The following is a 16,528-nucleotide window of genomic DNA, read 5'->3' as shown; positions in this document are numbered from 1 at the left end:
ATGCAACAAATAGTTTTAAAAGAGAATATACCACATCCGAATCATAACAAGGACGAGGGCCGACGGGGACGGATATCAAAACCATGGCACTATGTACAACAAACAACGTACGGGTAAGATAATTATATGAGTAACTATATATCCAAATCACACAAATATCAATTTTTTATATAAAATTTCATGAACAAGAGGCTCACCACAAGGTGGTGCCGGCGACGGGACGGTGCGGGCGATCGACGGTGGTTAGGACAGAGGTTTAGAAGGCACTAAGTAAACCACACCTACATATGCAAACTAAGTGTTATTTTGACCTTAATTTGCATATAAATCAAATACTACCACATATAATTCCTCCCAAATTACTAAAACCCACAATTAATCACTATATAAACCAATGCAAGAGCTAATCTAGCAATGAGAGATGAAAGGACAAAGTTGCTAACCTTTGTGATCATTTGAATGGATGGTGGCCTGCAAATCTTGACAAATTTTGGGCAAAATTTGTGATGAACTCGACAGGAAGAAGGGAAGAACAGAGGAGAGGGAGAGGGGAAAGGGGGAAGAACATAGTGCGGGTGGATGAAGGGTTTATATAGGACGACCTTTAGTACCGGTTCGTGACACGAACCGGTACTAAAGGTGCTGGAGGGGCCCCACTCTGACAACATCCTGCCACCACTTTCTTTAGTACCGGTTCGTGGCACGAACCGGTGCTAAAGGTTCGCCACGAACCGGTACTAAAGAGCTCCTCCCGCCTAGCCGTTGGAACCGCCACTAATGGACACATTAGTACCGGTTCTGTTACAAACCGGGACAAATGTGTCGCACATTTGACCCTTTTTCTACTAGTGCGTGCACGCCTCGTCCGCCCAAGATCGCTGCCGCCCGTCGCCCACCACGGCGCCTGCAGCCGCGCCCCGCCGCCCGCGCCATGGCTGCCTGCAGCCGCGCCCCACGCCCGCGCCAGGTCGCCCGCAGCCGCGCCCCGAGCCCGCAACAGGCCGCCCCCGCGCCCGCGCACGCCGCCCCCCGCGCGCCATGGCCGCCCGCAGCCGCGCCCCGCGCACGCCGCGCCCCGCGCGCCATGGCTGCCCGCTCGCCTGGCCCCGCGCTCGCCCGGCGTCCGTTGCTGCGCCTGCTGGCCCTCTCACCGCTCCGCCCGCGCGCCGCGCGCCTGCTTGCCCTCCCCGCCTCGCCCCGCCTCGCCGCTGCCTCTCCTTCGTCCTCCCTCGCCTGCTACAGAAAAAGAGAGTGTGACAGGTGGGGTCGAGGGCGGACACAGACGGACGACGAGGACGCGAAGACGTCCGATTTCTGTCCGCTTTGGTCCCAAACCGAGAGCAACTTTGATCTAGAAATGGGGCAAAAGCGGACACAGACCGGACGAAACGTCCGTTTGCTCCCATGCGTTGGGTCGTTCGGTTTTTCCGTTGTACCCCAAACGGACGATTTGGGGTTGATTTGGGTCAAGCGGTGGAGTTGCCTAACTGCACTACAGCGAGACGAAGAAACCAGACCCAGCTATGCTTAGATATTTTTTGGTTTATAAAGCGCGTGGGTCCTATTGGTCGGACGGATAACCGACTTCGTTGACAGACAGAGAAGTGTCTCTTTTGAGCGGCAGCGAATTCGTGTCCGCCGGCCGGTCGTCGGCGGCCGGAGATCTGCTCGTATTCAATCCCCTCGACCACTGGAGGTGGGGAACCGGCCCCACCAACGCCGTTGTTGACCGGGCGGGCCTCAGACGGTGGCCCTTTGGGTTTAGTGCGGGCTCGTGTGTCATGCCACCTCGAGCAACTGCGGCTGGGCCCCCGACAAGTCCGCAACTAAGAGCATGGTTAATAATATAGCTAGCTGCTGGCTATAAGCCAGTGTCATGTCATCTACAACCCATCTTATAGCCAACATGTACAATAGTAGCTAAAAAATATGTATTATTTTTTTATTATGTGGCCCATATTTCATTCTCACAAAGTGCCTAGAAGCACGTGCTAGAGCTGACTCTTCATAAAGAGCCCACTTATCTTCTCTCTCCTTTTCTCTTTCCTTCAACTAAGCAGAAATATACTAGTTTATTCCTTACAGCCCGCTGACTCAGCTCTATTGTATTTGCTCTAAGCTAGCGCTCTCTCGAACGAACGCAGAGTAGTGGATGGGCAGTGGCAAATTTTCGTGTTTTGACCCTTTTCTGAAACCTATTCGAGATTTGACCCTAGACAGGTATGACTAAGGTCAAATCTCGAATCTATTCGAGATTTGATTCTAAACAAGTATGACTAAGGTCAAATCTCGAATAGGTTTGAGAAAAGGATCAAAACATGAAATTTAGCCATGGGCAGTGCCCTGGATGGACCGCGGGAGGTAGCTCGTTTCATCATTTGGGGCCCTCCATTTGCGACCCTGTCTGCCGTTGGCATTTAGTAGAGCCTGAGTTGTCTCAAGAAAAAAAAAGTTGAGCAGAGTAGGGCCTTTTGGAGTCCGGCTGGGTTCAGGCCCTCTCTAGCGGCATAGGGAGGTCCAGTAGGTGGATTCATGCATGCCAGCACCACTACTCGACCAGCCGACGAGTACTACGAGCTGCGCCGCACTTGTACGCAAGCGTCAATGCGAGCGACAGACGCGTCTGATGAACCACACATGGTTTCAGCTTCGTTATTATGGACGCTGCTGCATATAAATTCATCATCCGGACTGCTAGGGCTAATGCTGAAATCTCACGTCTTGTCCAGTCCACATCAACCTGGGGATGGATGGGCGTCGCTTCCATGTGGTGGGACATGCGGAGAGCTGAGCCTCAGCTTGATTCTCTGCTGTGGAATTGTTAAGCACTCTCTTTTTTTGTTAAGCATTCTTTGGGGCACACATTTTCACTCCAATCCTTGTGGAAGCTCACCCATAACTGTTTGCTCCAAAATTTGTGCAAAACCCCGCTTTCCCGCCTCAAAGATTTCCCATGGTGGGTCGGCCCAATAGCACGGTTTTGGGAAGGTTCTACGAAAGGTTTTAGAAACTTCCACGCGAGCTTATACTATTGCTTTTCAGCAGTTTTCATTTGGTTTTTTCTGTTTGTTTTCTTTCATCTTTTTTCCTTGTACCTTCTAGGTTTTCATTGGTTTTTGGAAGATTCCACATGTTTTTTTTTGTCTTTTAATGTTTCTCTTTTACGGTTCTCATTGACTTTACTTTCCTTTTTATTATTCTTTTCTTCTGGTAAATATTTGCTTCTTATTCTTTTTTCTCTAATACATCTCGACTTTTAATGCACCTTGTACATTTTTCATGTAAACGCTCAACTTTGTTTGATACACAGTGACCATTTTTCGAATACATGATAAACAATTGTTTTAAACACATGTTTGAACACATTTTTCTGAATACTTGTTAAATGTTTTACAAATATGCAACGTGACCAGTTTTCAAACAGATAATGAATATTTTTGTATGTGATTTTTTTCAGATACAACGTGAACATTTTTATTAAATACATGGTGGACATTTCCAAATACATGTTTATATTTTTTATATACATGTTGAATATTTTTCAAATACATGATAAATATTTTGTCAAATACATGGTTGGATTTGTTTTTGAATACTTGCTAAACATTTTTTCAAATACATGTTGACCATTTTTAATACATTTGAAACACTTTTCAGATACACCTTGAACTTTTTTTCCCAAATAAACATTGCATATTTTTTGAATACACGATAAACAGCCTTTTATACAAGTTGAAAAAAATTCAAATACATTTAATTTCTTTTAAGAATGACATCTACATGTTTTGAAAAGATGTATGAATATTCTGAAAAGTTTCACAAACATATATTAAAACGCATGAACATTTTTTTATGCCATGAACAATTTTTTTGAATGATTCATTTATTTTTAAATTACCTGATTTTCTTTTTTAATAGTACAAACATTTTTATGCCATGAACAAATTTTTTGAATGACTCATTTATTTTGAAATTACCTGATTTTCTTTTTTTAATAGTACAAACATTTTTTCTAAAACATCACCAACATTTTCTTGAAACAATTGTACAATTGTAATGTCTCAATTGTTCTTCAAATAGTATTAACATTTTATAAAAATGGTGTGAACAATTTTTTTACTTTTGAATTAACATTTTCTTAAAGAACTACGAAAGATAAAAAAACTGATTTTGGGAGTATATGTATTTAGAGTATTTTGAATATATAAACATAAATAGAAAAAATGGATAAAAAAAGGACGGGAAAAAAGAACAAAAAAAAGAGGCATGAAAGAAGGGAGCTAACTAACGTTACAGCTATAGGGCCGGTCCGCTATAAGGACTGTAAGGTGATGCAACCATCTATCTCGTTGTAAGCGAGTGCGGTAAGTTTATTTTCCTTATTGTAAGACGTAGTCAGGCTCGCCTCTTGCGCGACACTAGTTCGTTGGTCCAGTACTGTAGCTGGCTCTATGAAGTTTGTTGTGTGTGTTTTTCTTTCACGGTTTTCTTCGGGTTTTTTCTTTTCTATTTCTTTTTTTCTTGGGTTTTTGCCTTTTTTCTTTCTTTCTTCTATTTTCTTCCAGTTATTTTCATTTGTCCCTTCTTCCTTTTTTTATCCATTTTATATTATGGTTCCTTTTTACATACACATTATATATTTTTCTTATACAACAATAATATTTTGTATAAATGCTTAATATTTTTGAAATTACATGATCAACAATTTTCAGATATATAATCCCTCCGTCCGGAAATACTTGCTGGAGAAATGGATGTATTCAGACGTATTTTAGTTCTATACATCTATTTTATGTATTTTTCCAACAAGTACTTTCAGACAGAGGGAGTATTTTTTATATACTTCTTTTCAAATACGTGATTAACACTTTTTAAATATGTGTTAAAAAATTCAAATAGACATTGAAATATATGGACTTTGCTTTGAACTCTGTAAAGATTTGTTTACAATGTATAAATATTTTTTTAAATGTCACAAACATATTTCTAAAATACATGAACATTTTTTAAAATGAACTCCCTCGAAGTAAAACCATCACAAGATTATGGAATGGAGGGAGTAATGGATAAATTTAGAATTAAACAAGCTTTAACTTGTATAAAATTTAAAAATTATGTCTTGTACATTTTTCTGAAACATGTGAACATTTTTAAATGTCACAAGCATTTTTCTAGGAAGTTATCATCATTTTTTAACTTTACATTTGTCATGTGTACACATGGCTTATGATCTTGTCATGGTTGCATATGTGGTGTGTATGTGATGTTTATGATAGTAGTGACTCTTGTTTGTAATATTTATGGCAATTATAATTTGTGGATGTTGTATGTTACAAATTATATGCATGGCGGCATCGGCCCGCCATGCAAAAGGTACCTCAATATGTGATCTTTAAGCACAACAGGTCTGGGCTGGTCGAGGTGACTTAGGCTTTCTCAAGGTGATTTTATAAAATTGTTAAACTGGAGAACAATAAAGTAAACTACCAACATCTCGCACCTACTCTTATCCCTACTGTTCAGGATTCTCCTTGACTTTTTATTGCTCACCTATGAGATAGACATGACTGTTTTTGCTTATGAAGTTCTTAGTCTGCCTATTGTTTGGTAGCCCTGAATTGACCACTTTTGTTGTCAAGTTTTATCTATTGTTTATCTAAATTTCAGTGATGTTGCCAGTTTACTAGTTTTCTGCCGCTGCATGCAATGGTACAAGGGTGGATTATGCATGCATGCCAAATGATAGTTAGGTTGTTGATTCTTATTTGCGGTGTGATGGGTGTTGACCGTCCTTGGCAGTTTCGTCTTACCGGTCCGTGCTCTTGGGTTAGGGTGGCTAGTGGTGGGGTGTCTGGGACCGCGGGAAAGCCCTGGCCGACGGTTGGCGCTGGCGGCACCGATTCCCACATTTGAGGCCTTGTTGAGGTTCCCTCTCCTCCTCCTTGTGGACGGCGGCCGCGCTCCAGCGTTGTTCCCCTTCTTGGAGGCGTTTTTTAGGGTTTGCGGAGTCGCGATTAGCGTGTTGATCGTTTTATGGCGACGCTTGGTGGCGAACCAATGTTCAATAACAACATGACCCTTTGTAGGGTAGGAGAATCTATATCTTTGGAGCATGTTTACTTGGCATGCTACATGTTCGCTGGTGGTTTGAAGCCCTCTAGCCTAGGCAAGAGGGGATAGGGTTCCCCTCTTCGACTTCATCATGGCATCGGTGCTAAATAGTTTTCAGTGCCTTGGCAAGTTCTACTTTGCTTCATTGGTGGTGTGGTCCTCTTTGTGCTGATCAGTCTGCGTCTTGAGTTTATATTTTTTTAAATACATGTTGAACAATTCTTGAATTGATATTCAAGGTTTTACATGTGATATTTGTGCAGATAAACCTTGAACACTTTTATAATATACATGATGAACATGTTGTAAAAACACATTCAGTATTTTTCGTATACGCGTTTAATATTTTTCAAATACATGATGAACATTTTGAATTTCTTTCGAATACTTGTTAAACATTTTTCAGATATACGTTGAAAACTTTTTAATACATGTGAAACAATTTTCAGATACACCTTGAACTTTTTTAAAAGTGCATGAAGACCATTTTTTTCAAATACACATTGTGTATTTTTTTAGTACATGCTGAACATTTTAGTTACAATTGAACAGCTTTCAAATAAATGTTGAATATTTCTTCCAAATTACAAAGAAGATAAAAAAAGGCAAGAAGTGTTTTTTTCTTTTTTTCGTTTTTCCCCATGTGATTTTAATTTGTTTCCTTCTCTCTATTTTTCAACACATGTCTACCGTTTCCATACACAATATACGTTTTTCTTATGCAACATAAATATTTTTTATACATCTTCAATATTTTTCAAATACACGCCCAACATTTTTTTCAGATATATCTTTTGTTGTCTACTTTTTTCCATACACATTGTATGTTTTTTTGTATACATCTACGTTTAAATTGTTTCATTTACATGATTAACATTTATTCATTTTTTTAATATTTTCCACACTGGTGTTAAAAACTTCAAATACGTGTCGAAACTTTTTATTGAAATGGATACTTTTTCTGAAGTATGAAAACATTTTTTATGTAGTATAAATATTTTCTTAAATTTTACAAACATATTTTTCAGAAAAGGTGATTTTTTTAATGCACTCCCTCTGTTCAATATTTCGTGTCGTGGTTTTAGTTCAATCATTTTGGAATGGAGGGACTAATGTACATTATTTTGAATTACACATTATTTTACATTGTATACCATCTTAAAACATGTGAACATTTTTTAATGAATGAACATTTTCTAGAACTCTATAAACATTTGTTTTCAAATTTGAAAAAGTCATAGTTTTATGTTGTGTTAAAAAATTTCAGTTTCATGGTGAACATTTAATAAAAAAATAAGTAAATTAAGTTTTTATGAATATATGTTCTTACAGTATTTTCGAAAATATAAATATAAAAAAACTAATGGACTCTATCTGATCCATATTAATTGTAGCTGATTTAGTACAACTTCGTACTAAATCAGCGGCAATTAATATGGATCACAGGGAACACGTCTATCTGAGGATTATGGGCTAGAGGGCCAGCACATTTAGAGTGTCCTTGAGGTGAGATGTGCTTGTGTGTCGATGTGGGTGAGACAACGCCACTGCGTAAGCGAGATGTAGACATGCCGCATCTTCTTTCTGGTAAAAGATATCACAAATCCATGGGTGAGGAATAGACCAAGCGAAACATCGCGTCGTTGTCCATCGGCATAGGCCTGACCCACTAAGAAAGCTTACTCAGATGTGAATATGTGTGAACATGTAACTTTAACCAACAAATTATTGCATATATGCAGCCTGGAAAATCGAGAGTGCTATGTGCGGCGCGCTCGTCACATAGTCGAGCATGTGTGCACAAGCGCTGCTAATTAGGTTTTTCCAACAAGTGACTGAATCCTCCTCCCAACTCTCCTCCTTTCTAGCGATTTTATTTGTTTTAATCTGTTTCCTCCAGTGCTTTTCCTAGTAAGTTATACCTTTTTCATGAAAACAAGATTTCAAATATCCAAAAATATGTTAATAAAATAAATTTATTTAACTAAATGTTTTAGAAAATATTAATCATGTGTGTAGAAAAAATTTGGTGTATATTTATAAAATGTCAATCCTGTGTTTAAAAACATTGACCATGTATTTTAAAATGTTCATCATACATAAAGATATTTAGCATATATAATGGAACTTTTAAGATGTACTTCAAAAATGTTCATCATATGTTAATTTTTTTTGTTTTATTTAAAAGTTAGAAAACTAAAGAATCAAACCAAACAAGGAACAAAAATAAAAATACGGGAAAAGGAAAACATAAGAAAATCAAATAAAACTGTTTATAAAACAAACATAAAATAAGGAGTAATATAAAATAAAATAAAACTTTTGAAAACAAGAAAAAATGGGCAGATAAGAAAGAAAATAAGTAAAATCGATCCAAGAGCGCTCGGTATGCCAAAGTCAAATTGGGCCGGTCCATAGCGGGTCAATGTGAGCATTTCATCCACTATTTTATGTGTACGGGGCGTCAAATAGAAACTATATGAAAAATCCTTCAAACAATAGCAGGCCGAAGGTGCAAATCGCGCTAATGACCGGCCAACTAGGGGGCCTCCAACCAATTTTTATTTGTTTCCTGTATGTTTTTCTTCTGTTTTTCTTTTTTAGAGGATTTTTTATGGTTGATATTCGTTTTAACTTTTCGTTTTTTGTTTCTCTCTTTTTTCCACATTCTAGCATTCATTTTTCCGGTTTTGTCAGGGTTTTTATATACTTTTTTTCGTCTTATCACTTTTTCGTTTCTATTTTCCACCGGTTTTATTTTTAGTTTTAAAATTATTGGTTATTTTTATAAATATTGAAAAATATTCAGTGAATGAACTTTTTGGAATCTACGAACATATCTAAATACATGAACCTTTTTTAAAAACCATCAACTCTTTTAAAATGCATGTTAAGTTTTTCAAATAACGTTAATGTTCCTTTAGTATGTGAAAAAAGTAGCCAGAATGGCACCCGGTTTCTCACTATTTTTTCTTTTGAGGGAGCATCCTAGTCTTTTTTCCTGAGTGAGCGAGTCAGCGTGCCATTTTTTGTCTGAGCGAGATGAGTTATTGGGCCGGCCCACTCGCGTGCAATTTAGTGCTCATCCTTCGCCGAGAGCAAAGTTTAGGACCTTACTTGCAATCCATCATAGGTAATGAGAATCTCTTCTCGGATCTCAACATGTTTGGATGCATCCTTTTGTGTTTCCAAATGTCGGATTCCACATTATGTGCCTCCGAATGGGACAGGGCCGTCCAAACATGTTTCCAAGAAATGGTTGTGGCACAAGGGTTGGTCATTAGTATGCTGGTGTAGTCGAGTTCTGTCGCTCTAGTCAAGTCTTTTACCGCCGCTCCAAGCCCGTAGTTTGCTCCTATTTTCCCTTGTTCCCCTAATTTGTGGTCTCGCGTTGTTGGGGTTGATGGTTTATGTGTTGTTCGTGTGTATCATGAATCAGTTTGGGGATGGTCATTTGGTTCAACTGTGGTGTGTTCTGGATGTTCTATACTGGGTGTCCTAATTCCTAACAGGTTGGTTGTTGGTGGTCGGATTGGCCTTAGTTTGGCGATTCTTCGCGATGAGGAGCCATGGTGTCATGTTCGTTATTTCTCGAGGATCCGTTCCAATTATTCATGTTGCCATTACTAGGTTACATGTAGATGGACTTGGTTTGGCGGGCTTTGGAGGTCGTAAACATGATGGTAAACTCTTTGTCGGTTTAAAAAAAACTCCTTGTCACCTTAATTATATTCCTTCTGAGGTTGCTTGTTCTTGTATTTTTTTCACTAATGTTTCATATGATGGTTGTTGTTGTTGATTTTAGTGCATCCTCGCTCAAAGGACCTAAATGTCGTCTAGAGTGGGTGAACATGATTTGAGTCGATCCTAGTGTGTAATTAAGCAAGTAAGTTAAAGCACAAAATCTGATATAGTCTAGGCTCAACTAACTGCACTAACAACATATGCTAAACACGTTTTGAGATAGTGAAAGCAAGTAAGAAATCCAAACTCTATATAAGATATATCAATAATAGGAATTATGAATTGTGGAATGAAAAGCAGATAAGAGACATTCAATGTTTTTCCTGGATTTCAAATATCCACCGATATTCTACTCTTCACCGAGGAGCCCCATGTACGAACTTTCTCTTGAGTCATTCTCCTCTTAACAGCGCCTTTGGCAATATTTGGGAAAGGGAATGGGAATTTAGTGTAGGAAGTTGTATTGAGATTAGACATGAGATGAGTAATTTTATTTCCAATCCCCTGTTTGGCGCATGATAGAAATTATGTGTGAGAACTTGAGGAGAACTTGTATTCCCTTGTTTGGTTCATGGGAATTTACGAGGGACTAGACCAGGGAAGTGAACATAAGTTACGACGAAGGGTTAAGATTGACTCACTAAAACAATTTCCTCCCAACTCCCACCCCCTCCCCTGTTAATAAAATGGTGGGAGTTGAAGTCTCAAGTCACATGCCTATTCCTTTATAAATTCCCAACCCCCCTAATCAAACAATAGATTTGAAGTCTCGTACCTCTTTAATTCTTATTCCCTAACTCTAATTACCGCCAACCAAACACGGTGTGAAGGATTGTCCATTGACCCATAATGGATAGCTTCTCCTCCACATCGAAGATGGAAAACTCCACAACCACTTCACAACACAACTTAGGTTGCTGGACAAAGCTTCATGAAGAGATAATCGAGTTGATGCCAATAAACCATCTAGGAGGTAATGACCTCCAAGGGTAACAAGCTCCCGAATCCTCACTCAAACCAATCGACGCTAAGAATGATGATTGTATTTTACACTAATCTTTTCCAATGTGTAACCTTGATGTTCTTGAGGTTTATCTCATAAATATATCTTCAAGTTGATGGACAAATGGGAGAAAGGTACCCACGAGCCACTTTCAAAATTGATCATTTCCACAGGTGGCACGTCACCTGCCGTGAATCCAGCAAGCTGAGCATTGGTGCGACTGCATGTTTAGCTTATCTTAACAGTCTAGGCAAACTTTTACATTTGATGCCACATCAACACTTGTAGACGCATCCCATTTGTCATAACGAGCATTAATGAACGCTTTTAGGGTGATCGGTGGTATCTGCAAAATCATTGTTGCATAACGGCGGTTCTTTGTAGAGTAATTGAAAATTGGTGTTTTTTGCAAACTCGACCTCATTTTTTTTGTTGCTATTTACTTGGCTTTTAAACATGCAGATAGATGAATATGAGAAGGAATTTATTCTCTTCTAACGGTGATGTAGAATTCCGAGCAAAATTTATCTCTAATGATAATGTTGTCAAATGTGAAAAGTTTTTGGAGAAAAAAAAGTACTTCTTGGGAGATAATCCCTGAAGGTATGGTGGAGGATGAAGGTGTTTTCTTCTTTTTCTTTGAAGATCCTACAGTTAGGCTCCTTTGAGATATTCCAAAAGCACATTACATGACCGCCTCACAAAAATATCTCTTTGCTTGCTATCCAGTCCCAAATTGTCGACACTACCACTAGAAATGTAATCGAATCACAGGGGCGCGTGCCGAGACCAAGCCAAATTGAAGCAATCCCCACGCTTCCCTAGAAATGCAACGTGCTCATTGTTTCGGAATCATTCAAGAACAGACATACGCTTGCTCAGCCAACCATGAAACGCCACTGAGTCCATACACGTCATTGACTCATTGTTGTAGAAGTTTTACATTAGCTCCACCCCACTAGGTTTGTCAAAATTATTGTCATGTGTATGCGAGCCGAAGAGTTGCTATAATAGACTGCATATGGAGCAGGCGGCCGACATTCTAGAAGTAAAATGTGGTGAACAAATGTGCTCTCAAAAACCTCATGCATATGATAGTCTCAAAATGGAAAAAGTCTCGTGCAGATGACCAAAGAGCTGCGGCCATTCATGCATCTGACGGAACAAGCGTCGGCCACCTGATTATACTAAACAGCTACTTCAGGGCTGCTAATCAAGCCTATAGTTATCAAGCGCTAGTTTATTCAGGAGGCATCTGATGGATAAACCGTTAGTTTGGCCACCTGATTATACTATAAACAGCTACTTCAAGGCTGCTAATCAAGCCTATAGTTATCACAAGCACGAGTAATGATCCACGTCAAGGCTGCTAATTAGCATATGGTTATCAAGCACGTTGGATCTGCGCCCCGTTGCCTGGCTCTTTCGCTCACCATGCAAGTGGCGTGCTTTAATCTAGTTTATCCACAAAACGCTATAAATCGAATTCCACGACGTCGCTGTGCTGACGGCTGACAGGGATGTGGCGGGAACCTAACTCAAGGTGCGAACTAGTGGGCACTCATGCTTTCTCCGGGCTAGCTGCATGCTGTTTGGAATTCCGATATAAAGCCTAAGAGCATCTCCAGCCGCGTCCCTAACAGACTCTATTCAAATGATTTTATCACGTCGGCGTTAAAAAATCGGCCCAGTTACGTCTCCAGTAGCCCATTTTTCACCGGCTTGCCCAAAACTGACGCCGGCGGACCCAGGCCGAACCCGGCACGCTGGGGACGCCGGGACAAACGGTTTTGACGTGAAAAAGCCGTGGGCCAGCAGCGTCAGCGAGACGACGCCTCGTCTTCCCCCAGCGCGTCTCGGTTTCCTGCGGGAAATCAATGGTAAGGCTGCCGCCAGTCAGCCTTCCATTGATTTCTCACAGGCCGGCGTGTCACGGGCGGCGCGGCAACGCCTCCCCTCCTGCCACGCGTACACACGGCGCGAGCTATAAAGACCCGCCGCTCCCCCTCGCCGCTGGCCACACCATCCCGAGCCCAAACCAGCCGCCGCCGAGCTCTGCTCTCCCCCAGTACGCCGCCGAGCTCTACCTCCCCCCGTCCTCCCCTTCCCTCCTAACCTCTCCAGCGATGGTCGAGCGCTTCCCCGGCGACGCCGCGGCGGCCAACGGCTTCGGTCGCCGCTCACTCCAATCGTCGGAGGTGTGGCTTCTGTTCGAGGCCAACATCCCGGCGCCGCCGGACATGCGCGCCGAGCCAACGGGGTGGAGACTCAGCAATGGCGGCGTCCCCATTCCCCCGGTGCCCGATGTCGATGCGTGCGGTCGGCCCTGACTGAGGAGCAGCGCGCCCTCCCCCAGTACGCCGCCGACAACCACGCGGCGTGGGCGAAGTATTTCCAGCGGTGGCAGGCGTAGCGGCTGGTGTCCACGAACGGGACGACGGTGGTGGGGGCGTCAAGAACAGCGACGGCTGCTGCCTCTAGTGGGGCGTCCCCGGCCGCACACTGCACGGGGTGTTGGAGTACCTCGAGGGCGGCAACAACCCGCCGCTGGCATACCCTGCCGCGGCGCCCGTCCCCCCCCCCCCCCCCCCCCCCCCCCCCCCCGCTGGAGCGCCGGGCCATGGGTGCCGAGGAGGTTCGGCTCTTCCTCCTCTTCCTCCTCCCACTCCTCCTCGCCGGCGCTCTTCGGCGTCAAGCCCGAGCCCGCCGCTCGGTCGGCGCACCCGCAGCGCCGGCATCGTAATTAACGTGGGTGGCCAGCGCGCCCCCTCCTCGGCACCTCCGCGCTTCATCAAACCGAAGACAGAGCTGGGGCTCGCCGCCGTCAAGAAGGAGCCGGGGCTCCCCGGCGGCGTCAAGTAGGAGCTCGACGACTGGGTGCAGACGGAGCTGCAGCGCCATATCGCCGCCTTCGAGCGCTTCGAAGCCCGGTGTCGCGGCCGGGACGAGGGAGGCGTCGTTGTCCTCGACGACAGGGACGACGACGCACCGCCGCCACGACCGGTCCGCCTTGGAGACGCCGGGCAGGGGTCCAGCAGGGGCGGCCGCGCCGTCAAGAAGGAGAAGGCCGACAACGACGATGAGGACGGCGGCGACATCGGCGACTTCGCGGTGCTCAGCGACTTCTTCGCCCCGTAGATGTCTTTTTTAAAATAATTTATGTAAATGCCGAACATGTTTAATATGAATGTCAAGTTAGCCGAATTTATGCCGAATTTGGCCGAACTTTGCCGAATTCATATGTTTTAAAATAAAAAAAAATGCGCGTCTGGGACGACCCTAGGGCGAGCGGCTGGGAACCCGCTCGTCCCCAGGCGCCAATCTACCGCCGGCACGCCCTCAGGGGGCTCTTTTTCGACGCCCTGGAGGGCCGAACGGCTGGAGATGCTCTAAATTTTTGTGATACATGGAGAAATACAATGTACTAGACATGGAGAAATACAATGTACTAGAAGTACATGGAGTATGCATCAAGCAAAAAAAAACGAGATTGTATGCATGCTGTCATTTTCCGATAAAGACGTGTCGGTGTCATGTCAGAAACCAATTGAGCTAACCACCTAATCATGCTAGCCGCAGGTCAAAGTACTCGAATGTGTTTTTTTTTCTTTTTGCTATTTTTTTTGCGGGAATTTTGCTATTTAACACGGCTACGTTGTGTGAAGATCAGGTGAGTGGTTCAAACTATACTCATTATTCTCTTCTAACAATGTTGTACAAATCCAAGCAAAAATTATCACCGAAGATAATGTGGTAAAATGCAAAATGTTTTTGGAGGAGAAAAAAAACGTTTTCCCGTTGGTAATAATAATATCCCAAAGCTATGGTGGATGATGGAGAGTTTTTGTTCCTTTTTGTGAATATTCTAAAAATCTTGTCATGTGTATGCACGCGGAGAGTTGCTATAATAGACTCGACATGGCGAAGCCAACCAACGTTCTAGAAGTAAAATTTGGTGAACAAATGTTGTCTCAAGTCTCACGCATGATAGTCTCAAAAAGAAAAAGGTTCCATGCATGATGACCCACAGAGTTGTGGCATCTGATGGGAAAAATGTAAGCTTGGCCACCTGATTAATACTCCTTCCGTTTCAAATTACTCGTCGTAAAAGTGGATGTATCTAGAACAAAAATACATCTAGATACATCTATTTCTATGACGAATAATTCGGAAGATAGCTACTTCAAGGCTGCTAATCAAGCACGCTGGATCTGCGCTCCATTGCCTACTTCTTTCGCTCACAATGCAAGTGGTGTACTTTAAGCTTGTTTATCCAGAAAATGCTGGCTCGAATTCCACGACGTCACGTTCACTTGTGCTGACGGCTGACAGGGACGTGGTGGGAGTGGGAACTAGTGGGCACCATTCGGTATACATCTGAATGCTTTTTTAGACAGGTTGATTTCACAAATACGATTTTCACTGTTCAATACGTAGAGACTCACATTTGCATGAAAAAACTGTACAAAATATTGCTCTGATCTCGTGTCTCTTTCTTTGTGTTGTTGGAGCTTGGTCCTGATATTAGAACAAATAACAGAGAATTTGCTATTACCCCATCTAATTCTGTTTTGATATTACCCATACTGTTATTTCTCGCTTAACAAGCAAAAAAAATCACATGGAGTCTTCTATTTACCGTTGAAACTAATATACAATTTTTTTTACCATGGTCCTAGCGGCCCGGCTGGTAAAAATCGACTTCTATTCGCAAGAAAAAGGAAACTATATCGACTTTCTCGCATATACTATAGTGTGTATTCTCTGCATTTGTAGAACTAACTTTCAAAAGGCGAGAACGCATAGACTGTAAGTGAGTTCTCCTTCATTACCTGTGTTTATCGGAGAAGAAAATAGTGGCACGCAAAGAAAGAAGCCGCTCTTTCCGTTTATGCACATTTTTTTGGATAAACACGGGAGCAAGGTCGGAGTAATACACTGCACTCCCTCTGTATCTAAATATAAGACGTCTTTACAGTTCAAATGAAATACTTATACGACATTTAGGTGTCATGTCAGAAACAAGTGGAGCTAATCAAAGCTGGCCGCAGGTCAAGTCCTCAGTCAAAATCCAGTCTCAGGCACACGCAGCTGCATATTTTATCCCGAGCGCCGGAGAAGCAGCAGCATGGAACACGTGCGCGTTTACTTCTTTCCATTTTCAAGAGTGTGCGCCAGGTATTGTGTGTCGGACTTTCCTTCTGCCAGTTGATCCGTTTTTTGCCATTTCCGGGAAGTTGCAGGACAGGACGAAAAGTCGGTGAGCGGAACAAGTTGGCCAACGGTTTGACAGGAACACTCAAATTGCCGTTAACTGGTGGGGTCTCGCTGACGTGGACACACGTCAGCGTTGGATGGGACTACTACGTAGTAGTACGTGCCGAGATATGGACATATACTTTTTTTTTGCGGAGAACAAGATATGGACATATACGCATGGATGTCTGGTGTACCTCACGGTGTCGCTCTTATTTTCCCTTATAAGATGTGGACATATACGCACTGGCATTATTAGCAACGATCAAAACAAGGACTATTTATATACTGTACATAGTAACCTCCTTGGGATGCATTTTAATATTTACTGAAGGATGAAGATGGTAACACCATATTTCCTCGGTTTGAAAGGTCGATCTGTATTCCTAGATCAACAATTTGACTAATATAATA

This window comes from Triticum urartu, chromosome 7 (genome assembly GCF_003073215.2).
Source record: "Triticum urartu cultivar G1812 chromosome 7, Tu2.1, whole genome shotgun sequence".
Taxonomy (NCBI): Eukaryota; Viridiplantae; Streptophyta; class Magnoliopsida; order Poales; family Poaceae; genus Triticum; species Triticum urartu.
The sequence above is the reverse complement of the archived record's forward strand: the minus strand, read 5'-3'. Positions refer to the sequence as shown.